Below are 18,462 nucleotides of genomic sequence, written 5' to 3' on the forward strand. Positions count from 1 at the left end.
GGATTTAATTGCAAAAAACGGTGATGAAAATGGCGTAAAAGAAAGAAAAAAACGTAAAAAAGAGGTGCAACACGAGGACTTCCCAGGAGGTCACCCATCCTAGTACTACTCTCGCCCAAGCACGCTTAACTGCGGAGTTCTGATGGGATCCGGTGCATTAGTGCTGGTATGATCGCACCTGTCAAGTATTGCACGATCAATGTATATATGGGTTTCGCATTGGGCCTAAGTTTGAAAACTTGGTGAGGCGCGGGGCCCGGGGACGTGAAGTGGGTTGTTTGTGTCCGAATAAATTTTGGTAACAGTAGTTTGAGTCATTTAGGTGGTACTATTGGATTTAATTGCAAAAACGGTGATGAAAATGGCGTAAAAGAAAGAAAAAAACGTAAAAAAGAGGTGCAACACGAGGACTTCCCAGGAGGTCACCCATCCTAGTACTACTCTCGCCCAAGCACGCTTAACTGCGGAGTTCTGATGGGATCCGGTGCATTAGTGCTGGTATGATCGCACCTGTCAAGTATTGCACGATCAATGTATATATGGGTTTCGCATTGGGCCTAAGTTTGAAAACTTGGTGAGGCGCGGGGCCCGGGGACGTGAAGTGGGTTGTTTGTGTCCGAATAAATTTTGGTAACAGTAGTTTGAGTCATTTAGGTGGTACTATTGGATTTAATTGCAAAAACGGTGATGAAAATGGCGTAAAAGAAAGAAAAAAACGTAAAAAAGAGGTGCAACACGAGGACTTCCCAGGAGGTCACCCATCCTAGTACTACTCTCGCCCAAGCACGCTTAACTGCGGAGTTCTGATGGGATCCGGTGCATTAGTGCTGGTATGATCGCACCTGTCAAGTATTGCACGATCAATGTATATATGGGTTTCGCATTGGGCCTAAGTTTGAAAACTTGGTGAGGCGCGGGGCCCGGGGACGTGAAGTGGGTTGTTTGTGTCCGAATAAATTTTGGTAACAGTAGTTTGAGTCATTTAGGTGGTACTATTGGATTTAATTGCAAAAAACGGTGATGAAAATGGCGTAAAAGAAAGAAAAAAACGTAAAAAAGAGGTGCAACACGAGGACTTCCCAGGAGGTCACCCATCCTAGTACTACTCTCGCCCAAGCACGCTTAACTGCGGAGTTCTGATGGGATCCGGTGCATTAGTGCTGGTATGATCGCACCTGTCAAGTATTGCACGATCAATGTATATATGGGTTTCGCATTGGGCCTAAGTTTGAAAACTTGGTGAGGCGCGGGGCCCGGGGACGTGAAGTGGGTTGTTTGTGTCATTTAGGTGGTACTATTGGATTTAATTGCAAAAAACGGTGATGAAAATGGCGTAAAAGAAAGAAAAAAACGTAAAAAAGAGGTGCAACACGAGGACTTCCCAGGAGGTCACCCATCCTAGTACTACTCTCGCCCAAGCACGCTTAACTGCGGAGTTCTGATGGGATCCGGTGCATTAGTGCTGGTATGATCGCACCTGTCAAGTATTGCACGATCAATGTATATATGGGTTTCGCATTGGGCCTAAGTTTGAAAACTTGGTGAGGCGCGGGGCCCGGGGACGTGAAGTGGGTTGTTTGTGTCCGAATAAATTTTGGTAACAGTAGTTTGAGTCATTTAGGTGGTACTATTGGATTTAATTGCAAAAAACGGTGATGAAAATGGCGTAAAAGAAAGAAAAAAACGTAAAAAAGAGGTGCAACACGAGGACTTCCCAGGAGGTCACCCATCCTAGTACTACTCTCGCCCAAGCACGCTTAACTGCGGAGTTCTGATGGGATCCGGTGCATTAGTGCTGGTATGATCGCACCTGTCAAGTATTGCACGATCAATGTATATATGGGTTTCGCATTGGGCCTAAGTTTGAAAACTTGGTGAGGCGCGGGGCCCGGGGACGTGAAGTGGGTTGTTTGTGTCCGAATAAATTTTGGTAACAGTAGTTTGAGTCATTTAGGTGGTACTATTGGATTTAATTGCAAAAAACGGTGATGAAAATGGCGTAAAAGAAAGAAAAAAACGTAAAAAAGAGGTGCAACACGAGGACTTCCCAGGAGGTCACCCATCCTAGTACTACTCTCGCCCAAGCACGCTTAACTGCGGAGTTCTGATGGGATCCGGTGCATTAGTGCTGGTATGATCGCACCTGTCAAGTATTGCACGATCAATGTATATATGGGTTTCGCATTGGGCCTAAGTTTGAAAACTTGGTGAGGCGCGGGGCCCGGGGACGTGAAGTGGGTTGTTTGTGTCCGAATAAATTTTGGTAACAGTAGTTTGAGTCATTTAGGTGGTACTATTGGATTTAATTGCAAAAAACGGTGATGAAAATGGCGTAAAAGAAAGAAAAAAACGTAAAAAAGAGGTGCAACACGAGGACTTCCCAGGAGGTCACCCATCCTAGTACTACTCTCGCCCAAGCACGCTTAACTGCGGAGTTCTGATGGGATCCGGTGCATTAGTGCTGGTATGATCGCACCTGTCAAGTATTGCACGATCAATGTATATATGGGTTTCGCATTGGGCCTAAGTTTGAAAACTTGGTGAGGCGCGGGGCCCGGGGACGTGAAGTGGGTTGTTTGTGTCCGAATAAATTTGGTAACAGTAGTTGAGTCATTTAGGTGGTACTATTGGATTTAATTGCAAAAAACGGTGATGAAAATGGCGTAAAAGAAAGAAAAAAACGTAAAAAAGAGGTGCAACACGAGGACTTCCCAGGAGGTCACCCATCCTAGTACTACTCTCGCCCAAGCACGCTTAACTGCGGAGTTCTGATGGGATCCGGTGCATTAGTGCTGGTATGATCGCACCTGTCAAGTATTGCACGATCAATGTATATATGGGTTTCGCATTGGGCCTAAGTTTGAAAACTTGGTGAGGCGCGGGGCCCGGGGACGTGAAGTGGGTTGTTTGTGTCCGAATAAATTTTGGTAACAGTAGTTTGAGTCATTTAGGTGGTACTATTGGATTTAATTGCAAAAAACGGTGATGAAAATGGCGTAAAAGAAAGAAAAAAACGTAAAAAAGAGGTGCAACACGAGGACTTCCCAGGAGGTCACCCATCCTAGTACTACTCTCGCCCAAGCACGCTTAACTGCGGAGTTCTGATGGGATCCGGTGCATTAGTGCTGGTATGATCGCACCTGTCAAGTATTGCACGATCAATGTATATATGGGTTTCGCATTGGGCCTAAGTTTGAAAACTTGGTGAGGCGCGGGGCCCGGGGACGTGAAGTGGGTTGTTTGTGTCCGAATAAATTTTGGTAACAGTAGTTTGAGTCATTTAGGTGGTACTATTGGATTTAATTGCAAAAAACGGTGATGAAAATGGCGTAAAAGAAAGAAAAAAACGTAAAAAAGAGGTGCAACACGAGGACTTCCCAGGAGGTCACCCATCCTAGTACTACTCTCGCCCAAGCACGCTTAACTGCGGAGTTCTGATGGGATCCGGTGCATTAGTGCTGGTATGATCGCACCTGTCAAGTATTGCACGATCAATGTATATATGGGTTTCGCATTGGGCCTAAGTTTGAAAACTTGGTGAGGCGCGGGGCCCGGGGACGTGAAGTGGGTTGTTTGTGTCCGAATAAATTTTGGTAACAGTAGTTTGAGTCATTTAGGTGGTACTATTGGATTTAATTGCAAAAAACGGTGATGAAAATGGCGTAAAAGAAAGAAAAAAACGTAAAAAAGAGGTGCAACACGAGGACTTCCCAGGAGGTCACCCATCCTAGTACTACTCTCGCCCAAGCACGCTTAACTGCGGAGTTCTGATGGGATCCGGTGCATTAGTGCTGGTATGATCGCACCTGTCAAGTATTGCACGATCAATGTATATATGGGTTTCGCATTGGGCCTAAGTTTGAAAACTTGGTGAGGCGCGGGGCCCGGGGACGTGAAGTGGGTTGTTTGTGTCCGAATAAATTTTGGTAACAGTAGTTTGAGTCATTTAGGTGGTACTATTGGATTTAATTGCAAAAAACGGTGATGAAAATGGCGTAAAAGAAAGAAAAAAACGTAAAAAAGAGGTGCAACACGAGGACTTCCCAGGAGGTCACCCATCCTAGTACTACTCTCGCCCAAGCACGCTTAACTGCGGAGTTCTGATGGGATCCGGTGCATTAGTGCTGGTATGATCGCACCTGTCAAGTATTGCACGATCAATGTATATATGGGTTTCGCATTGGGCCTAAGTTTGAAAACTTGGTGAGGCGCGGGGCCCGGGGACGTGAAGTGGGTTGTTTGTGTCGATATTTTACAGTAGTTTGAGTCATTTAGGTGGTACTATTGGATTTAATTGCAAAAAACGGTGATGAAAATGGCGTAAAAGAAAGAAAAAACGTAAAAAAGAGGTGCAACACGAGGACTTCCCAGGAGGTCACCCATCCTAGTACTACTCTCGCCCAAGCACGCTTAACTGCGGAGTTCTGATGGGATCCGGTGCATTAGTGCTGGTATGATCGCACCTGTCAAGTATTGCACGATCAATGTATATATGGGTTTCGCATTGGGCCTAAGTTTGAAAACTTGGTGAGGCGCGGGGCCCGGGGACGTGAAGTGGGTTGTTTGTGTCCGAATAAATTTTGGTAACAGTAGTTTGAGTCATTTAGGTGGTACTATTGGATTTAATTGCAAAAAACGGTGATGAAAATGGCGTAAAAGAAAGAAAAAAACGTAAAAAAGAGGTGCAACACGAGGACTTCCCAGGAGGTCACCCATCCTAGTACTACTCTCGCCCAAGCACGCTTAACTGCGGAGTTCTGATGGGATCCGGTGCATTAGTGCTGGTATGATCGCACCTGTCAAGTATTGCACGATCAATGTATATATGGGTTTCGCATTGGGCCTAAGTTTGAAAACTTGGTGAGGCGCGGGGCCCGGGGACGTGAAGTGGGTTGTTTGTGTCCGAATAAATTTTGGTAACAGTAGTTTGAGTCATTTAGGTGGTACTATTGGATTTAATTGCAAAAAACGGTGATGAAAATGGCGTAAAAGAAAGAAAAAAACGTAAAAAAGAGGTGCAACACGAGGACTTCCCAGGAGGTCACCCATCCTAGTACTACTCTCGCCCAAGCACGCTTAACTGCGGAGTTCTGATGGGATCCGGTGCATTAGTGCTGGTATGATCGCACCTGTCAAGTATTGCACGATCAATGTATATATGGGTTTCGCATTGGGCCTAAGTTTGAAAACTTGGTGAGGCGCGGGGCCCGGGGACGTGAAGTGGGTTGTTTGTGTCCGAATAATTTTGTCAGTAGTTTGAGTCATTTAGGTGGTACTATTGGATTTAATTGCAAAAAACGGTGATGAAAATGGCGTAAAAGAAAGAAAAAAACGTAAAAAAGAGGTGCAACACGAGGACTTCCCAGGAGGTCACCCATCCTAGTACTACTCTCGCCCAAGCACGCTTAACTGCGGAGTTCTGATGGGATCCGGTGCATTAGTGCTGGTATGATCGCACCTGTCAAGTATTGCACGATCAATGTATATATGGGTTTCGCATTGGGCCTAAGTTTGAAAACTTGGTGAGGCGCGGGGCCCGGGGACGTGAAGTGGGTTGTTTGTGTCCGAATAAATTTTGGTAACAGTAGTTTGAGTCATTTAGGTGGTACTATTGGATTTAATTGCAAAAAACGGTGATGAAAATGGCGTAAAAGAAAGAAAAAAACGTAAAAAAGAGGTGCAACACGAGGACTTCCCAGGAGGTCACCCATCCTAGTACTACTCTCGCCCAAGCACGCTTAACTGCGGAGTTCTGATGGGATCCGGTGCATTAGTGCTGGTATGATCGCACCTGTCAAGTATTGCACGATCAATGTATATATGGGTTTCGCATTGGGCCTAAGTTTGAAAACTTGGTGAGGCGCGGGCCCGGGGACGTGAAGTGGGTTGTTTGTGTCATTTAGGTGGTACTATTGGATTTAATTGCAAAAAACGGTGATGAAAATGGCGTAAAAGAAAGAAAAAAACGTAAAAAAGAGGTGCAACACGAGGACTTCCCAGGAGGTCACCCATCCTAGTACTACTCTCGCCCAAGCACGCTTAACTGCGGAGTTCTGATGGGATCCGGTGCATTAGTGCTGGTATGATCGCACCTGTCAAGTATTGCACGATCAATGTATATATGGGTTTCGCATTGGGCCTAAGTTTGAAAACTTGGTGAGGCGCGGGGCCCGGGGACGTGAAGTGGGTTGTTTGTGTCCGAATAAATTTTGGTAACAGTAGTTTGAGTCATTTAGGTGGTACTATTGGATTTAATTGCAAAAACGGTGATGAAAATGGCGTAAAAGAAAGAAAAAAACGTAAAAAAGAGGTGCAACACGAGGACTTCCCAGGAGGTCACCCATCCTAGTACTACTCTCGCCCAAGCACGCTTAACTGCGGAGTTCTGATGGGATCCGGTGCATTAGTGCTGGTATGATCGCACCTGTCAAGTATTGCACGATCAATGTATATATGGGTTTCGCATTGGGCCTAAGTTTGAAAACTTGGTGAGGCGCGGGGCCCGGGGACGTGAAGTGGGTTGTTTGTGTCCGAATAAATTTTGGTAACAGTAGTTTGAGTCATTTAGGTGGTACTATTGGATTTAATTGCAAAAAACGGTGATGAAAATGGCGTAAAAGAAAGAAAAAAACGTAAAAAAGAGGTGCAACACGAGGACTTCCCAGGAGGTCACCCATCCTAGTACTACTCTCGCCCAAGCACGCTTAACTGCGGAGTTCTGATGGGATCCGGTGCATTAGTGCTGGTATGATCGCACCTGTCAAGTATTGCACGATCAATGTATATATGGGTTTCGCATTGGGCCTAAGTTTGAAAACTTGGTGAGGCGCGGGGCCCGGGGACGTGAAGTGGGTTGTTTGTGTCCGATAATTTGTAAAGTAGTTGAGTCATTTAGGTGGTACTATTGGATTTAATTGCAAAAAACGGTGATGAAAATGGCGTAAAAGAAAGAAAAAAACGTAAAAAAGAGGTGCAACACGAGGACTTCCCAGGAGGTCACCCATCCTAGTACTACTCTCGCCCAAGCACGCTTAACTGCGGAGTTCTGATGGGATCCGGTGCATTAGTGCTGGTATGATCGCACCTGTCAAGTATTGCACGATCAATGTATATATGGGTTTCGCATTGGGCCTAAGTTTGAAAACTTGGTGAGGCGCGGGGCCCGGGGACGTGAAGTGGGTTGTTTGTGTCCGAATAAATTTGGTAACAGTAGTTTGAGTCATTTAGGTGGTACTATTGGATTTAATTGCAAAAAACGGTGATGAAAATGGCGTAAAAGAAAGAAAAAAACGTAAAAAAGAGGTGCAACACGAGGACTTCCCAGGAGGTCACCCATCCTAGTACTACTCTCGCCCAAGCACGCTTAACTGCGGAGTTCTGATGGGATCCGGTGCATTAGTGCTGGTATGATCGCACCTGTCAAGTATTGCACGATCAATGTATATATGGGTTTCGCATTGGGCCTAAGTTTGAAAACTTGGTGAGGCGCGGGGCCCGGGGACGTGAAGTGGGTTGTTTGTGTCGATAATTTGGTAACAGTAGTTGAGTCATTTAGGTGGTACTATTGGATTTAATTGCAAAAAACGGTGATGAAAATGGCGTAAAAGAAAGAAAAAAACGTAAAAAAGAGGTGCAACACGAGGACTTCCCAGGAGGTCACCCATCCTAGTACTACTCTCGCCCAAGCACGCTTAACTGCGGAGTTCTGATGGGATCCGGTGCATTAGTGCTGGTATGATCGCACCTGTCAAGTATTGCACGATCAATGTATATATGGGTTTCGCATTGGGCCTAAGTTTGAAAACTTGGTGAGGCGCGGGGCCGGGGACGTGAAGTGGGTTGTTTGTGTCCGAATAAATTTTGGTAACAGTAGTTTGAGTCATTTAGGTGGTACTATTGGATTTAATTGCAAAAAACGGTGATGAAAATGGCGTAAAAGAAAGAAAAAAACGTAAAAAAGAGGTGCAACACGAGGACTTCCCAGGAGGTCACCCATCCTAGTACTACTCTCGCCCAAGCACGCTTAACTGCGGAGTTCTGATGGGATCCGGTGCATTAGTGCTGGTATGATCGCACCTGTCAAGTATTGCACGATCAATGTATATATGGGTTTCGCATTGGGCCTAAGTTTGAAAACTTGGTGAGGCGCGGGGCCCGGGGACGTGAAGTGGGTTGTTTGTGTCGAATTTGGTCAGTGTTGAGTCATTTAGGTGGTACTATTGGATTTAATTGCAAAAAACGGTGATGAAAATGGCGTAAAAGAAAGAAAAAAACGTAAAAAAGAGGTGCAACACGAGGACTTCCCAGGAGGTCACCCATCCTAGTACTACTCTCGCCCAAGCACGCTTAACTGCGGAGTTCTGATGGGATCCGGTGCATTAGTGCTGGTATGATCGCACCTGTCAAGTATTGCACGATCAATGTATATATGGGTTTCGCATTGGGCCTAAGTTTGAAAACTTGGTGAGGCGCGGGGCCCGGGGACGTGAAGTGGGTTGTTTGTGTCCGAATAAATTTTGGTAACAGTAGTTTGAGTCATTTAGGTGGTACTATTGGATTTAATTGCAAAAAACGGTGATGAAAATGGCGTAAAAGAAAGAAAAAAACGTAAAAAAGAGGTGCAACACGAGGACTTCCCAGGAGGTCACCCATCCTAGTACTACTCTCGCCCAAGCACGCTTAACTGCGGAGTTCTGATGGGATCCGGTGCATTAGTGCTGGTATGATCGCACCTGTCAAGTATTGCACGATCAATGTATATATGGGTTTCGCATTGGGCCTAAGTTTGAAAACTTGGTGAGGCGCGGGCCCGGGGACGTGAAGTGGGTTGTTTGTGTCCGAATAAATTTTGGTAACAGTAGTTTGAGTCATTTAGGTGGTACTATTGGATTTAATTGCAAAAAACGGTGATGAAAATGGCGTAAAAGAAAGAAAAAAACGTAAAAAAGAGGTGCAACACGAGGACTTCCCAGGAGGTCACCCATCCTAGTACTACTCTCGCCCAAGCACGCTTAACTGCGGAGTTCTGATGGGATCCGGTGCATTAGTGCTGGTATGATCGCACCTGTCAAGTATTGCACGATCAATGTATATATGGGTTTCGCATTGGGCCTAAGTTTGAAAACTTGGTGAGGCGCGGGGCCCGGGGACGTGAAGTGGGTTGTTTGTGTGTCATTTAGGTGGTACTATTGGATTTAATTGCAAAAAACGGTGATGAAAATGGCGTAAAAGAAAGAAAAAAACGTAAAAAAGAGGTGCAACACGAGGACTTCCCAGGAGGTCACCCATCCTAGTACTACTCTCGCCCAAGCACGCTTAACTGCGGAGTTCTGATGGGATCCGGTGCATTAGTGCTGGTATGATCGCACCTGTCAAGTATTGCACGATCAATGTATATATGGGTTTCGCATTGGGCCTAAGTTTGAAAACTTGGTGAGGCGCGGGGCCCGGGGACGTGAAGTGGGTTGTTTGTGTCCGAATAAATTTTGGTAACAGTAGTTTGAGTCATTTAGGTGGTACTATTGGATTTAATTGCAAAAAACGGTGATGAAAATGGCGTAAAAGAAAGAAAAAAACGTAAAAAAGAGGTGCAACACGAGGACTTCCCAGGAGGTCACCCATCCTAGTACTACTCTCGCCCAAGCACGCTTAACTGCGGAGTTCTGATGGGATCCGGTGCATTAGTGCTGGTATGATCGCACCTGTCAAGTATTGCACGATCAATGTATATATGGGTTTCGCATTGGGCCTAAGTTTGAAAACTTGGTGAGGCGCGGGGCCCGGGGACGTGAAGTGGGTTGTTTGTGTCCGAATAAATTTTGGTAAGTAGTTTGAGTCATTTAGGTGGTACTATTGGATTTAATTGCAAAAAACGGTGATGAAAATGGCGTAAAAGAAAGAAAAAAACGTAAAAAAGAGGTGCAACACGAGGACTTCCCAGGAGGTCACCCATCCTAGTACTACTCTCGCCAAGCACGCTTAACTGCGGAGTTCTGATGGGATCCGGTGCATTAGTGCTGGTATGATCGCACCTGTCAAGTATTGCACGATCAATGTATATATGGGTTTCGCATTGGGCCTAAGTTTGAAAACTTGGTGAGGCGCGGGGCCCGGGGACGTGAAGTGGGTGTTGTTTGTGTGTCATTTAGGTGGTACTATTGGATTTAATTGCAAAAAACGGTGATGAAAATGGCGTAAAAGAAAGAAAAAAACGTAAAAAAGAGGTGCAACACGAGGACTTCCCAGGAGGTCACCCATCCTAGTACTACTCTCGCCCAAGCACGCTTAACTGCGGAGTTCTGATGGGATCCGGTGCATTAGTGCTGGTATGATCGCACCTGTCAAGTATTGCACGATCAATGTATATATGGGTTTCGCATTGGGCCTAAGTTTGAAAACTTGGTGAGGCGCGGGGCCCGGGGACGTGAAGTGGGTTGTTTGTGTCCGATAATTTGGTAAGTAGTTTGAGTCATTTAGGTGGTACTATTGGATTTAATTGCAAAAAACGGTGATGAAAATGGCGTAAAAGAAAGAAAAAAACGTAAAAAAGAGGTGCAACACGAGGACTTCCCAGGAGGTCACCCATCCTAGTACTACTCTCGCCCAAGCACGCTTAACTGCGGAGTTCTGATGGGATCCGGTGCATTAGTGCTGGTATGATCGCACCTGTCAAGTATTGCACGATCAATGTATATATGGGTTTCGCATTGGGCCTAAGTTTGAAAACTTGGTGAGGCGCGGGGCCCGGGGACGTGAAGTGGGTTGTTTGTGTCCGAATAAATTTTGGTAACAGTAGTTTGAGTCATTTAGGTGGTACTATTGGATTTAATTGCAAAAAACGGTGATGAAAATGGCGTAAAAGAAAGAAAAAAACGTAAAAAAGAGGTGCAACACGAGGACTTCCCAGGAGGTCACCCATCCTAGTACTACTCTCGCCCAAGCACGCTTAACTGCGGAGTTCTGATGGGATCCGGTGCATTAGTGCTGGTATGATCGCACCTGTCAAGTATTGCACGATCAATGTATATATGGGTTTCGCATTGGGCCTAAGTTTGAAAACTTGGTGAGGCGCGGGGCCCGGGGACGTGAAGTGGGTTGTTTGTGTCCGAATAAATTTTGGTAACAGTAGTTTGAGTCATTTAGGTGGTACTATTGGATTTAATTGCAAAAACGGTGATGAAAATGGCGTAAAAGAAAGAAAAAAACGTAAAAAAGAGGTGCAACACGAGGACTTCCCAGGAGGTCACCCATCCTAGTACTACTCTCGCCCAAGCACGCTTAACTGCGGAGTTCTGATGGGATCCGGTGCATTAGTGCTGGTATGATCGCACCTGTCAAGTATTGCACGATCAATGTATATATGGGTTTCGCATTGGGCCTAAGTTTGAAAACTTGGTGAGGCGCGGGGCCCGGGGACGTGAAGTGGGTTGTTTGTGTCCGAATAAATTTTGGTAACAGTAGTTTGAGTCATTTAGGTGGTACTATTGGATTTAATTGCAAAAAACGGTGATGAAAATGGCGTAAAAGAAAGAAAAAAACGTAAAAAAGAGGTGCAACACGAGGACTTCCCAGGAGGTCACCCATCCTAGTACTACTCTCGCCCAAGCACGCTTAACTGCGGAGTTCTGATGGGATCCGGTGCATTAGTGCTGGTATGATCGCACCTGTCAAGTATTGCACGATCAATGTATATATGGGTTTCGCATTGGGCCTAAGTTTGAAAACTTGGTGAGGCGCGGGGCCCGGGGACGTGAAGTGGGTTGTTTGTGTCATTTAGGTGGTACTATTGGATTTAATTGCAAAAAACGGTGATGAAAATGGCGTAAAAGAAAGAAAAAAACGTAAAAAAGAGGTGCAACACGAGGACTTCCCAGGAGGTCACCCATCCTAGTACTACTCTCGCCCAAGCACGCTTAACTGCGGAGTTCTGATGGGATCCGGTGCATTAGTGCTGGTATGATCGCACCTGTCAAGTATTGCACGATCAATGTATATATGGGTTTCGCATTGGGCCTAAGTTTGAAAACTTGGTGAGGCGCGGGGCCCGGGGACGTGAAGTGGGTTGTTTGGTGTGTCATTTAGGTGGTACTATTGGATTTAATTGCAAAAAACGGTGATGAAAATGGCGTAAAAGAAAGAAAAAAACGTAAAAAAGAGGTGCAACACGAGGACTTCCCAGGAGGTCACCCATCCTAGTACTACTCTCGCCCAAGCACGCTTAACTGCGGAGTTCTGATGGGATCCGGTGCATTAGTGCTGGTATGATCGCACCTGTCAAGTATTGCACGATCAATGTATATATGGGTTTCGCATTGGGCCTAAGTTTGAAAACTTGGTGAGGCGCGGGGCCCGGGGACGTGAAGTGGGTTGTTTGTGTCCGAATAAATTTGGTACAGTAGTTTGAGTCATTTAGGTGGTACTATTGGATTTAATTGCAAAAAACGGTGATGAAAATGGCGTAAAAGAAAGAAAAAAACGTAAAAAGAGGTGCAACACGAGGACTTCCCAGGAGGTCACCCATCCTAGTACTACTCTCGCCCAAGCACGCTTAACTGCGGAGTTCTGATGGGATCCGGTGCATTAGTGCTGGTATGATCGCACCTGTCAAGTATTGCACGATCAATGTATATATGGGTTTCGCATTGGGCCTAAGTTTGAAAACTTGGTGAGGCGCGGGGCCCGGGGACGTGAAGTGGGTTGTTTGTGTCCGAATAAATTTTGGTAACAGTAGTTTGAGTCATTTAGGTGGTACTATTGGATTTAATTGCAAAAAACGGTGATGAAAATGGCGTAAAAGAAAGAAAAAAACGTAAAAAAGAGGTGCAACACGAGGACTTCCCAGGAGGTCACCCATCCTAGTACTACTCTCGCCCAAGCACGCTTAACTGCGGAGTTCTGATGGGATCCGGTGCATTAGTGCTGGTATGATCGCACCTGTCAAGTATTGCACGATCAATGTATATATGGGTTTCGCATTGGGCCTAAGTTTGAAAACTTGGTGAGGCGCGGGGCCCGGGGACGTGAAGTGGGTTGTTTGTGTCATTTAGGTGGTACTATTGGATTTAATTGCAAAAAACGGTGATGAAAATGGCGTAAAAGAAAGAAAAAAACGTAAAAAAGAGGTGCAACACGAGGACTTCCCAGGAGGTCACCCATCCTAGTACTACTCTCGCCCAAGCACGCTTAACTGCGGAGTTCTGATGGGATCCGGTGCATTAGTGCTGGTATGATCGCACCTGTCAAGTATTGCACGATCAATGTATATATGGGTTTCGCATTGGGCCTAAGTTTGAAAACTTGGTGAGGCGCGGGGCCCGGGGACGTGAAGTGGGTTGTTTGTGTCATTTAGGTGGTACTATTGGATTTAATTGCAAAAAACGGTGATGAAAATGGCGTAAAAGAAAGAAAAAAACGTAAAAAAGAGGTGCAACACGAGGACTTCCCAGGAGGTCACCCATCCTAGTACTACTCTCGCCCAAGCACGCTTAACTGCGGAGTTCTGATGGGATCCGGTGCATTAGTGCTGGTATGATCGCACCTGTCAAGTATTGCACGATCAATGTATATATGGGTTTCGCATTGGGCCTAAGTTTGAAAACTTGGTGAGGCGCGGGGCCCGGGGACGTGAAGTGGGTTGTTTGTGTCCGAATAAATTTGGTAACAGTAGTTTGAGTCATTTAGGTGGTACTATTGGATTTAATTGCAAAAAACGGTGATGAAAATGGCGTAAAAGAAAGAAAAAAACGTAAAAAAGAGGTGCAACACGAGGACTTCCCAGGAGGTCACCCATCCTAGTACTACTCTCGCCCAAGCACGCTTAACTGCGGAGTTCTGATGGGATCCGGTGCATTAGTGCTGGTATGATCGCACCTGTCAAGTATTGCACGATCAATGTATATATGGGTTTCGCATTGGGCCTAAGTTTGAAAACTTGGTGAGGCGCGGGGCCCGGGGACGTGAAGTGGGTTGTTTGTGTCCGAATAAATTTTGGTACAGTAGTTTGAGTCATTTAGGTGGTACTATTGGATTTAATTGCAAAAAACGGTGATGAAAATGGCGTAAAAGAAAGAAAAAAACGTAAAAAAGAGGTGCAACACGAGGACTTCCCAGGAGGTCACCCATCCTAGTACTACTCTCGCCCAAGCACGCTTAACTGCGGAGTTCTGATGGGATCCGGTGCATTAGTGCTGGTATGATCGCACCTGTCAAGTATTGCACGATCAATGTATATATGGGTTTCGCATTGGGCCTAAGTTTGAAAACTTGGTGAGGCGCGGGGCCCGGGGACGTGAAGTGGGTTGTTTGTGTCCGAATAAATTTGGTAACAGTAGTTTGAGTCATTTAGGTGGTACTATTGGATTTAATTGCAAAAAACGGTGATGAAAATGGCGTAAAAGAAAGAAAAAAACGTAAAAAAGAGGTGCAACACGAGGACTTCCCAGGAGGTCACCCATCCTAGTACTACTCTCGCCCAAGCACGCTTAACTGCGGAGTTCTGATGGGATCCGGTGCATTAGTGCTGGTATGATCGCACCTGTCAAGTATTGCACGATCAATGTATATATGGGTTTCGCATTGGGCCTAAGTTTGAAAACTTGGTGAGGCGCGGGGCCCGGGGACGTGAAGTGGGTTGTTTGTGTCATTTAGGTGGTACTATTGGATTTAATTGCAAAAAACGGTGATGAAAATGGCGTAAAAGAAAGAAAAAAACGTAAAAAAGAGGTGCAACACGAGGACTTCCCAGGAGGTCACCCATCCTAGTACTACTCTCGCCCAAGCACGCTTAACTGCGGAGTTCTGATGGGATCCGGTGCATTAGTGCTGGTATGATCGCACCTGTCAAGTATTGCACGATCAATGTATATATGGGTTTCGCATTGGGCCTAAGTTTGAAAACTTGGTGAGGCGCGGGGCCCGGGGACGTGAAGTGGGTTGTTGTGTCCGAATAATTTGGTAACAGTAGTTTGAGTCATTTAGGTGGTACTATTGGATTTAATTGCAAAAAACGGTGATGAAAATGGCGTAAAAGAAAGAAAAAAACGTAAAAAAGAGGTGCAACACGAGGACTTCCCAGGAGGTCACCCATCCTAGTACTACTCTCGCCCAAGCACGCTTAACTGCGGAGTTCTGATGGGATCCGGTGCATTAGTGCTGGTATGATCGCACCTGTCAAGTATTGCACGATCAATGTATATATGGGTTTCGCATTGGGCCTAAGTTTGAAAACTTGGTGAGGCGCGGGGCCCGGGGACGTGAAGTGGGTTGTTTGTGTCCGAATAAATTTTGGTAACAGTAGTTTGAGTCATTTAGGTGGTACTATTGGATTTAATTGCAAAAAACGGTGATGAAAATGGCGTAAAAGAAAGAAAAAAACGTAAAAAAGAGGTGCAACACGAGGACTTCCCAGGAGGTCACCCATCCTAGTACTACTCTCGCCCAAGCACGCTTAACTGCGGAGTTCTGATGGGATCCGGTGCATTAGTGCTGGTATGATCGCACCTGTCAAGTATTGCACGATCAATGTATATATGGGTTTCGCATTGGGCCTAAGTTTGAAAACTTGGTGAGGCGCGGGGCCCGGGGACGTGAAGTGGGTTGTTTGTGTCCGAATAAATTTTGGTAACAGTAGTTTGAGTCATTTAGGTGGTACTATTGGATTTAATTGCAAAAAACGGTGATGAAAATGGCGTAAAAGAAAGAAAAAAACGTAAAAAAGAGGTGCAACACGAGGACTTCCCAGGAGGTCACCCATCCTAGTACTACTCTCGCCCAAGCACGCTTAACTGCGGAGTTCTGATGGGATCCGGTGCATTAGTGCTGGTATGATCGCACCTGTCAAGTATTGCACGATCAATGTATATATGGGTTTCGCATTGGGCCTAAGTTTGAAAACTTGGTGAGGCGCGGGGCCCGGGGACGTGAAGTGGGTTGTTTGTGTCATTTAGGTGGTACTATTGGATTTAATTGCAAAAAACGGTGATGAAAATGGCGTAAAAGAAAGAAAAAAACGTAAAAAAGAGGTGCAACACGAGGACTTCCCAGGAGGTCACCCATCCTAGTACTACTCTCGCCCAAGCACGCTTAACTGCGGAGTTCTGATGGGATCCGGTGCATTAGTGCTGGTATGATCGCACCTGTCAAGTATTGCACGATCAATGTATATATGGGTTTCGCATTGGGCCTAAGTTTGAAAACTTGGTGAGGCGCGGGGCCCGGGGACGTGAAGTGGGGTTGTTTGTGTCATTTAGGTGGTACTATTGGATTTAATTGCAAAAAACGGTGATGAAAATGGCGTAAAAGAAAGAAAAAAACGTAAAAAAGAGGTGCAACACGAGGACTTCCCAGGAGGTCACCCATCCTAGTACTACTCTCGCCCAAGCACGCTTAACTGCGGAGTTCTGATGGGATCCGGTGCATTAGTGCTGGTATGATCGCACCTGTCAAGTATTGCACGATCAATGTATATATGGGTTTCGCATTGGGCCTAAGTTTGAAAACTTGGTGAGGCGCGGGGCCCGGGGACGTGAAGTGGGTTGTTTGTGTCCGAATAAATTTTGGTAACAGTAGTTTGAGTCATTTAGGTGGTACTATTGGATTTAATTGCAAAAAACGGTGATGAAAATGGCGTAAAAGAAAGAAAAAAACGTAAAAAAGAGGTGCAACACGAGGACTTCCCAGGAGGTCACCCATCCTAGTACTACTCTCGCCCAAGCACGCTTAACTGCGGAGTTCTGATGGGATCCGGTGCATTAGTGCTGGTATGATCGCACCTGTCAAGTATTGCACGATCAATGTATATATGGGTTTCGCATTGGGCCTAAGTTTGAAAACTTGGTGAGGCGCGGGGCCCGGGGACGTGAAGTGGGTTGTTTGTGTCCGAATAATTTTGGTAACAGTAGTTTGAGTCATTTAGGTGGTACTATTGGATTTAATTGCAAAAAACGGTGATGAAAATGGCGTAAAAGAAAGAAAAAAACGTAAAAAAGAGGTGCAACACGAGGACTTCCCAGGAGGTCACCCATCCTAGTACTACTCTCGCCCAAGCACGCTTAACTGCGGAGTTCTGATGGGATCCGGTGCATTAGTGCTGGTATGATCGCACCTGTCAAGTATTGCACGATCAATGTATATATGGGTTTCGCATTGGGCCTAAGTTTGAAAACTTGGTGAGGCGCGGGGCCCGGGGACGTGAAGTGGGTTGTTTGTGTCGTAAATTTGGTCAGTGTTTGAGTCATTTAGGTGGTACTATTGGATTTAATTGCAAAAAACGGTGATGAAAATGGCGTAAAAGAAAGAAAAAAACGTAAAAAAGAGGTGCAACACGAGGACTTCCCAGGAGGTCACCCATCCTAGTACTACTCTCGCCCAAGCACACTTAACTGCGGAGTTCTGATGGGATCCGGTGCATTAGTGCTGGTATGATCGCACCTGTCAAGTATTGCACGATCAATGTATATATGGGTTTCGCATTGGGCCTAAGTTTGAAAACTTGGTGAGGCGCGGGGCCCGGGGACGTGAAGTGGGTTGTTTGTGTCATTTAGGTGGTACTATTGGATTTAATTGCAAAAAACGGTGATGAAAATGGCGTAAAAGAAAGAAAAAAACGTAAAAAGAGGTGCAACACGAGGACTTCCCAGGAGGTCACCCATCCTAGTACTACTCTCGCCCAAGCACGCTTAACTGCGGAGTTCTGATGGGATCCGGTGCATTAGTGCTGGTATGATCGCACCTGTCAAGTATTGCACGATCAATGTATATATGGGTTTCGCATTGGGCCTAAGTTTGAAAACTTGGTGAGGCGCGGGGCCCGGGGACGTGAAGTGGGTTGTTTGTGTCCGATAAATTTGGTAACAGTAGTTTGAGTCATTTAGGTGGTACTATTGGATTTAATTGCAAAAAACGGTGATGAAAATGGCGTAAAAGAAAGAAAAAAACGTAAAAAAGAGGTGCAACACGAGGACTTCCCAGGAGGTCACCCATCCTAGTACTACTCTCGCCCAAGCACGCTTAACTGCGGAGTTCTGATGGGATCCGGTGCATTAGTGCTGGTATGATCGCACCTGTCAAGTATTGCACGATCAATGTATATATGGGTTTCGCATTGGGCCTAAGTTTGAAAACTTGGTGAGGCGCGGGGCCCGGGGACGTGAAGTGGGTTGTTTGTGTCATTTTAGGTGGTCATTTAGGTGGTACTATTGGATTTAATTGCAAAAAACGGTGATGAAAATGGCGTAAAAGAAAGAAAAAAACGTAAAAAAGAGGTGCAACACGAGGACTTCCCAGGAGGTCACCCATCCTAGTACTACTCTCGCCCAAGCACGCTTAACTGCGGAGTTCTGATGGGATCCGGTGCATTAGTGCTGGTATGATCGCACCTGTCAAGTATTGCACGATCAATGTATATATGGGTTTCGCATTGGGCCTAAGTTTGAAAACTTGGTGAGGCGCGGGGCCCGGGGACGT

The 18,462-nt window shown here is 45.8% G+C and overlaps 57 non-coding genes across 57 annotated transcripts; all 57 read right to left on the reverse strand.

Moving 5' to 3' along the window:
* Positions 1–61: 61 nt before the first annotated feature.
* Positions 62–180, reverse strand: LOC114167698. The gene has a single exon (XR_003600311.1). It is a non-coding gene; the product is annotated as a 5S ribosomal RNA (ribosomal RNA).
* Positions 181–393: 213 nt separating this feature from the next.
* Positions 394–512, reverse strand: LOC114167700. Its single transcript, XR_003600312.1, has one exon. It is a non-coding gene; the product is annotated as a 5S ribosomal RNA (ribosomal RNA).
* Positions 513–725: 213 nt separating this feature from the next.
* On the reverse strand, positions 726–844 carry LOC114167701. The gene has a single exon (XR_003600313.1). It is a non-coding gene; the product is annotated as a 5S ribosomal RNA (ribosomal RNA).
* Positions 845–1,058: 214 nt separating this feature from the next.
* Positions 1,059–1,177, reverse strand: LOC114167703. The gene has a single exon (XR_003600315.1). It is a non-coding gene; the product is annotated as a 5S ribosomal RNA (ribosomal RNA).
* A 183-nt stretch (positions 1,178–1,360) lies between these two features.
* Positions 1,361–1,479, reverse strand: LOC114167704. The gene has a single exon (XR_003600316.1). It is a non-coding gene; the product is annotated as a 5S ribosomal RNA (ribosomal RNA).
* Positions 1,480–1,693: 214 nt separating this feature from the next.
* Positions 1,694–1,812, reverse strand: LOC114167705. The gene has a single exon (XR_003600318.1). It is a non-coding gene; the product is annotated as a 5S ribosomal RNA (ribosomal RNA).
* Positions 1,813–2,026: 214 nt separating this feature from the next.
* LOC114167706 lies at positions 2,027–2,145 on the reverse strand. The gene has a single exon (XR_003600319.1). It is a non-coding gene; the product is annotated as a 5S ribosomal RNA (ribosomal RNA).
* Positions 2,146–2,359: 214 nt separating this feature from the next.
* On the reverse strand, positions 2,360–2,478 carry LOC114167707. Its single transcript, XR_003600320.1, has one exon. It is a non-coding gene; the product is annotated as a 5S ribosomal RNA (ribosomal RNA).
* A 212-nt stretch (positions 2,479–2,690) lies between these two features.
* On the reverse strand, positions 2,691–2,809 carry LOC114167708. The gene has a single exon (XR_003600321.1). It is a non-coding gene; the product is annotated as a 5S ribosomal RNA (ribosomal RNA).
* Positions 2,810–3,023: 214 nt separating this feature from the next.
* LOC114167709 lies at positions 3,024–3,142 on the reverse strand. Its single transcript, XR_003600322.1, has one exon. It is a non-coding gene; the product is annotated as a 5S ribosomal RNA (ribosomal RNA).
* A 214-nt stretch (positions 3,143–3,356) lies between these two features.
* Positions 3,357–3,475, reverse strand: LOC114167711. Its single transcript, XR_003600323.1, has one exon. It is a non-coding gene; the product is annotated as a 5S ribosomal RNA (ribosomal RNA).
* A 214-nt stretch (positions 3,476–3,689) lies between these two features.
* Positions 3,690–3,808, reverse strand: LOC114167712. The gene has a single exon (XR_003600324.1). It is a non-coding gene; the product is annotated as a 5S ribosomal RNA (ribosomal RNA).
* Positions 3,809–4,022: 214 nt separating this feature from the next.
* On the reverse strand, positions 4,023–4,141 carry LOC114167713. Its single transcript, XR_003600325.1, has one exon. It is a non-coding gene; the product is annotated as a 5S ribosomal RNA (ribosomal RNA).
* Positions 4,142–4,346: 205 nt separating this feature from the next.
* On the reverse strand, positions 4,347–4,465 carry LOC114167715. Its single transcript, XR_003600327.1, has one exon. It is a non-coding gene; the product is annotated as a 5S ribosomal RNA (ribosomal RNA).
* A 214-nt stretch (positions 4,466–4,679) lies between these two features.
* Positions 4,680–4,798, reverse strand: LOC114167716. The gene has a single exon (XR_003600329.1). It is a non-coding gene; the product is annotated as a 5S ribosomal RNA (ribosomal RNA).
* A 214-nt stretch (positions 4,799–5,012) lies between these two features.
* LOC114167717 lies at positions 5,013–5,131 on the reverse strand. Its single transcript, XR_003600330.1, has one exon. It is a non-coding gene; the product is annotated as a 5S ribosomal RNA (ribosomal RNA).
* Positions 5,132–5,341: 210 nt separating this feature from the next.
* On the reverse strand, positions 5,342–5,460 carry LOC114167718. The gene has a single exon (XR_003600331.1). It is a non-coding gene; the product is annotated as a 5S ribosomal RNA (ribosomal RNA).
* Positions 5,461–5,674: 214 nt separating this feature from the next.
* On the reverse strand, positions 5,675–5,793 carry LOC114167719. The gene has a single exon (XR_003600332.1). It is a non-coding gene; the product is annotated as a 5S ribosomal RNA (ribosomal RNA).
* A 182-nt stretch (positions 5,794–5,975) lies between these two features.
* LOC114167720 lies at positions 5,976–6,094 on the reverse strand. The gene has a single exon (XR_003600333.1). It is a non-coding gene; the product is annotated as a 5S ribosomal RNA (ribosomal RNA).
* A 213-nt stretch (positions 6,095–6,307) lies between these two features.
* Positions 6,308–6,426, reverse strand: LOC114167721. Its single transcript, XR_003600335.1, has one exon. It is a non-coding gene; the product is annotated as a 5S ribosomal RNA (ribosomal RNA).
* Positions 6,427–6,640: 214 nt separating this feature from the next.
* LOC114167722 lies at positions 6,641–6,759 on the reverse strand. Its single transcript, XR_003600336.1, has one exon. It is a non-coding gene; the product is annotated as a 5S ribosomal RNA (ribosomal RNA).
* Positions 6,760–6,967: 208 nt separating this feature from the next.
* LOC114167723 lies at positions 6,968–7,086 on the reverse strand. Its single transcript, XR_003600337.1, has one exon. It is a non-coding gene; the product is annotated as a 5S ribosomal RNA (ribosomal RNA).
* Positions 7,087–7,299: 213 nt separating this feature from the next.
* On the reverse strand, positions 7,300–7,418 carry LOC114167724. The gene has a single exon (XR_003600338.1). It is a non-coding gene; the product is annotated as a 5S ribosomal RNA (ribosomal RNA).
* A 209-nt stretch (positions 7,419–7,627) lies between these two features.
* LOC114167726 lies at positions 7,628–7,746 on the reverse strand. Its single transcript, XR_003600340.1, has one exon. It is a non-coding gene; the product is annotated as a 5S ribosomal RNA (ribosomal RNA).
* A 213-nt stretch (positions 7,747–7,959) lies between these two features.
* On the reverse strand, positions 7,960–8,078 carry LOC114167727. The gene has a single exon (XR_003600341.1). It is a non-coding gene; the product is annotated as a 5S ribosomal RNA (ribosomal RNA).
* A 204-nt stretch (positions 8,079–8,282) lies between these two features.
* On the reverse strand, positions 8,283–8,401 carry LOC114167728. Its single transcript, XR_003600342.1, has one exon. It is a non-coding gene; the product is annotated as a 5S ribosomal RNA (ribosomal RNA).
* Positions 8,402–8,615: 214 nt separating this feature from the next.
* On the reverse strand, positions 8,616–8,734 carry LOC114167729. The gene has a single exon (XR_003600343.1). It is a non-coding gene; the product is annotated as a 5S ribosomal RNA (ribosomal RNA).
* A 213-nt stretch (positions 8,735–8,947) lies between these two features.
* On the reverse strand, positions 8,948–9,066 carry LOC114167730. The gene has a single exon (XR_003600344.1). It is a non-coding gene; the product is annotated as a 5S ribosomal RNA (ribosomal RNA).
* Positions 9,067–9,251: 185 nt separating this feature from the next.
* On the reverse strand, positions 9,252–9,370 carry LOC114167731. Its single transcript, XR_003600345.1, has one exon. It is a non-coding gene; the product is annotated as a 5S ribosomal RNA (ribosomal RNA).
* A 214-nt stretch (positions 9,371–9,584) lies between these two features.
* On the reverse strand, positions 9,585–9,703 carry LOC114167732. The gene has a single exon (XR_003600346.1). It is a non-coding gene; the product is annotated as a 5S ribosomal RNA (ribosomal RNA).
* A 212-nt stretch (positions 9,704–9,915) lies between these two features.
* Positions 9,916–10,033, reverse strand: LOC114167917. The gene has a single exon (XR_003600522.1). It is a non-coding gene; the product is annotated as a 5S ribosomal RNA (ribosomal RNA).
* A 187-nt stretch (positions 10,034–10,220) lies between these two features.
* Positions 10,221–10,339, reverse strand: LOC114167733. The gene has a single exon (XR_003600347.1). It is a non-coding gene; the product is annotated as a 5S ribosomal RNA (ribosomal RNA).
* Positions 10,340–10,548: 209 nt separating this feature from the next.
* Positions 10,549–10,667, reverse strand: LOC114167734. The gene has a single exon (XR_003600348.1). It is a non-coding gene; the product is annotated as a 5S ribosomal RNA (ribosomal RNA).
* A 214-nt stretch (positions 10,668–10,881) lies between these two features.
* On the reverse strand, positions 10,882–11,000 carry LOC114167735. The gene has a single exon (XR_003600349.1). It is a non-coding gene; the product is annotated as a 5S ribosomal RNA (ribosomal RNA).
* A 213-nt stretch (positions 11,001–11,213) lies between these two features.
* Positions 11,214–11,332, reverse strand: LOC114167737. Its single transcript, XR_003600352.1, has one exon. It is a non-coding gene; the product is annotated as a 5S ribosomal RNA (ribosomal RNA).
* A 214-nt stretch (positions 11,333–11,546) lies between these two features.
* On the reverse strand, positions 11,547–11,665 carry LOC114167738. The gene has a single exon (XR_003600353.1). It is a non-coding gene; the product is annotated as a 5S ribosomal RNA (ribosomal RNA).
* Positions 11,666–11,848: 183 nt separating this feature from the next.
* LOC114167739 lies at positions 11,849–11,967 on the reverse strand. The gene has a single exon (XR_003600354.1). It is a non-coding gene; the product is annotated as a 5S ribosomal RNA (ribosomal RNA).
* Positions 11,968–12,153: 186 nt separating this feature from the next.
* Positions 12,154–12,272, reverse strand: LOC114167740. Its single transcript, XR_003600355.1, has one exon. It is a non-coding gene; the product is annotated as a 5S ribosomal RNA (ribosomal RNA).
* A 211-nt stretch (positions 12,273–12,483) lies between these two features.
* LOC114167742 lies at positions 12,484–12,602 on the reverse strand. Its single transcript, XR_003600356.1, has one exon. It is a non-coding gene; the product is annotated as a 5S ribosomal RNA (ribosomal RNA).
* Positions 12,603–12,816: 214 nt separating this feature from the next.
* Positions 12,817–12,935, reverse strand: LOC114167743. Its single transcript, XR_003600357.1, has one exon. It is a non-coding gene; the product is annotated as a 5S ribosomal RNA (ribosomal RNA).
* A 183-nt stretch (positions 12,936–13,118) lies between these two features.
* LOC114167744 lies at positions 13,119–13,237 on the reverse strand. Its single transcript, XR_003600358.1, has one exon. It is a non-coding gene; the product is annotated as a 5S ribosomal RNA (ribosomal RNA).
* A 183-nt stretch (positions 13,238–13,420) lies between these two features.
* LOC114167745 lies at positions 13,421–13,539 on the reverse strand. Its single transcript, XR_003600359.1, has one exon. It is a non-coding gene; the product is annotated as a 5S ribosomal RNA (ribosomal RNA).
* A 213-nt stretch (positions 13,540–13,752) lies between these two features.
* On the reverse strand, positions 13,753–13,871 carry LOC114167746. Its single transcript, XR_003600360.1, has one exon. It is a non-coding gene; the product is annotated as a 5S ribosomal RNA (ribosomal RNA).
* Positions 13,872–14,084: 213 nt separating this feature from the next.
* On the reverse strand, positions 14,085–14,203 carry LOC114167747. Its single transcript, XR_003600361.1, has one exon. It is a non-coding gene; the product is annotated as a 5S ribosomal RNA (ribosomal RNA).
* Positions 14,204–14,416: 213 nt separating this feature from the next.
* On the reverse strand, positions 14,417–14,535 carry LOC114167749. The gene has a single exon (XR_003600363.1). It is a non-coding gene; the product is annotated as a 5S ribosomal RNA (ribosomal RNA).
* A 183-nt stretch (positions 14,536–14,718) lies between these two features.
* LOC114167750 lies at positions 14,719–14,837 on the reverse strand. Its single transcript, XR_003600364.1, has one exon. It is a non-coding gene; the product is annotated as a 5S ribosomal RNA (ribosomal RNA).
* A 211-nt stretch (positions 14,838–15,048) lies between these two features.
* Positions 15,049–15,167, reverse strand: LOC114167751. Its single transcript, XR_003600365.1, has one exon. It is a non-coding gene; the product is annotated as a 5S ribosomal RNA (ribosomal RNA).
* A 214-nt stretch (positions 15,168–15,381) lies between these two features.
* On the reverse strand, positions 15,382–15,500 carry LOC114167752. The gene has a single exon (XR_003600366.1). It is a non-coding gene; the product is annotated as a 5S ribosomal RNA (ribosomal RNA).
* Positions 15,501–15,714: 214 nt separating this feature from the next.
* Positions 15,715–15,833, reverse strand: LOC114167753. Its single transcript, XR_003600367.1, has one exon. It is a non-coding gene; the product is annotated as a 5S ribosomal RNA (ribosomal RNA).
* A 183-nt stretch (positions 15,834–16,016) lies between these two features.
* Positions 16,017–16,135, reverse strand: LOC114167754. Its single transcript, XR_003600368.1, has one exon. It is a non-coding gene; the product is annotated as a 5S ribosomal RNA (ribosomal RNA).
* Positions 16,136–16,319: 184 nt separating this feature from the next.
* On the reverse strand, positions 16,320–16,438 carry LOC114167755. The gene has a single exon (XR_003600369.1). It is a non-coding gene; the product is annotated as a 5S ribosomal RNA (ribosomal RNA).
* A 214-nt stretch (positions 16,439–16,652) lies between these two features.
* Positions 16,653–16,771, reverse strand: LOC114167756. The gene has a single exon (XR_003600370.1). It is a non-coding gene; the product is annotated as a 5S ribosomal RNA (ribosomal RNA).
* Positions 16,772–16,984: 213 nt separating this feature from the next.
* Positions 16,985–17,103, reverse strand: LOC114167757. Its single transcript, XR_003600371.1, has one exon. It is a non-coding gene; the product is annotated as a 5S ribosomal RNA (ribosomal RNA).
* A 207-nt stretch (positions 17,104–17,310) lies between these two features.
* Positions 17,311–17,429, reverse strand: LOC114167813. Its single transcript, XR_003600424.1, has one exon. It is a non-coding gene; the product is annotated as a 5S ribosomal RNA (ribosomal RNA).
* Positions 17,430–17,611: 182 nt separating this feature from the next.
* Positions 17,612–17,730, reverse strand: LOC114167758. Its single transcript, XR_003600372.1, has one exon. It is a non-coding gene; the product is annotated as a 5S ribosomal RNA (ribosomal RNA).
* Positions 17,731–17,942: 212 nt separating this feature from the next.
* Positions 17,943–18,061, reverse strand: LOC114167760. The gene has a single exon (XR_003600374.1). It is a non-coding gene; the product is annotated as a 5S ribosomal RNA (ribosomal RNA).
* A 196-nt stretch (positions 18,062–18,257) lies between these two features.
* On the reverse strand, positions 18,258–18,376 carry LOC114167761. The gene has a single exon (XR_003600375.1). It is a non-coding gene; the product is annotated as a 5S ribosomal RNA (ribosomal RNA).
* Positions 18,377–18,462: the final 86 nt, after the last annotated feature.

Source organism: Vigna unguiculata, chromosome 10 (genome assembly GCF_004118075.2).
Source record: "Vigna unguiculata cultivar IT97K-499-35 chromosome 10, ASM411807v1, whole genome shotgun sequence".
Taxonomy (NCBI): Eukaryota; Viridiplantae; Streptophyta; class Magnoliopsida; order Fabales; family Fabaceae; genus Vigna; species Vigna unguiculata.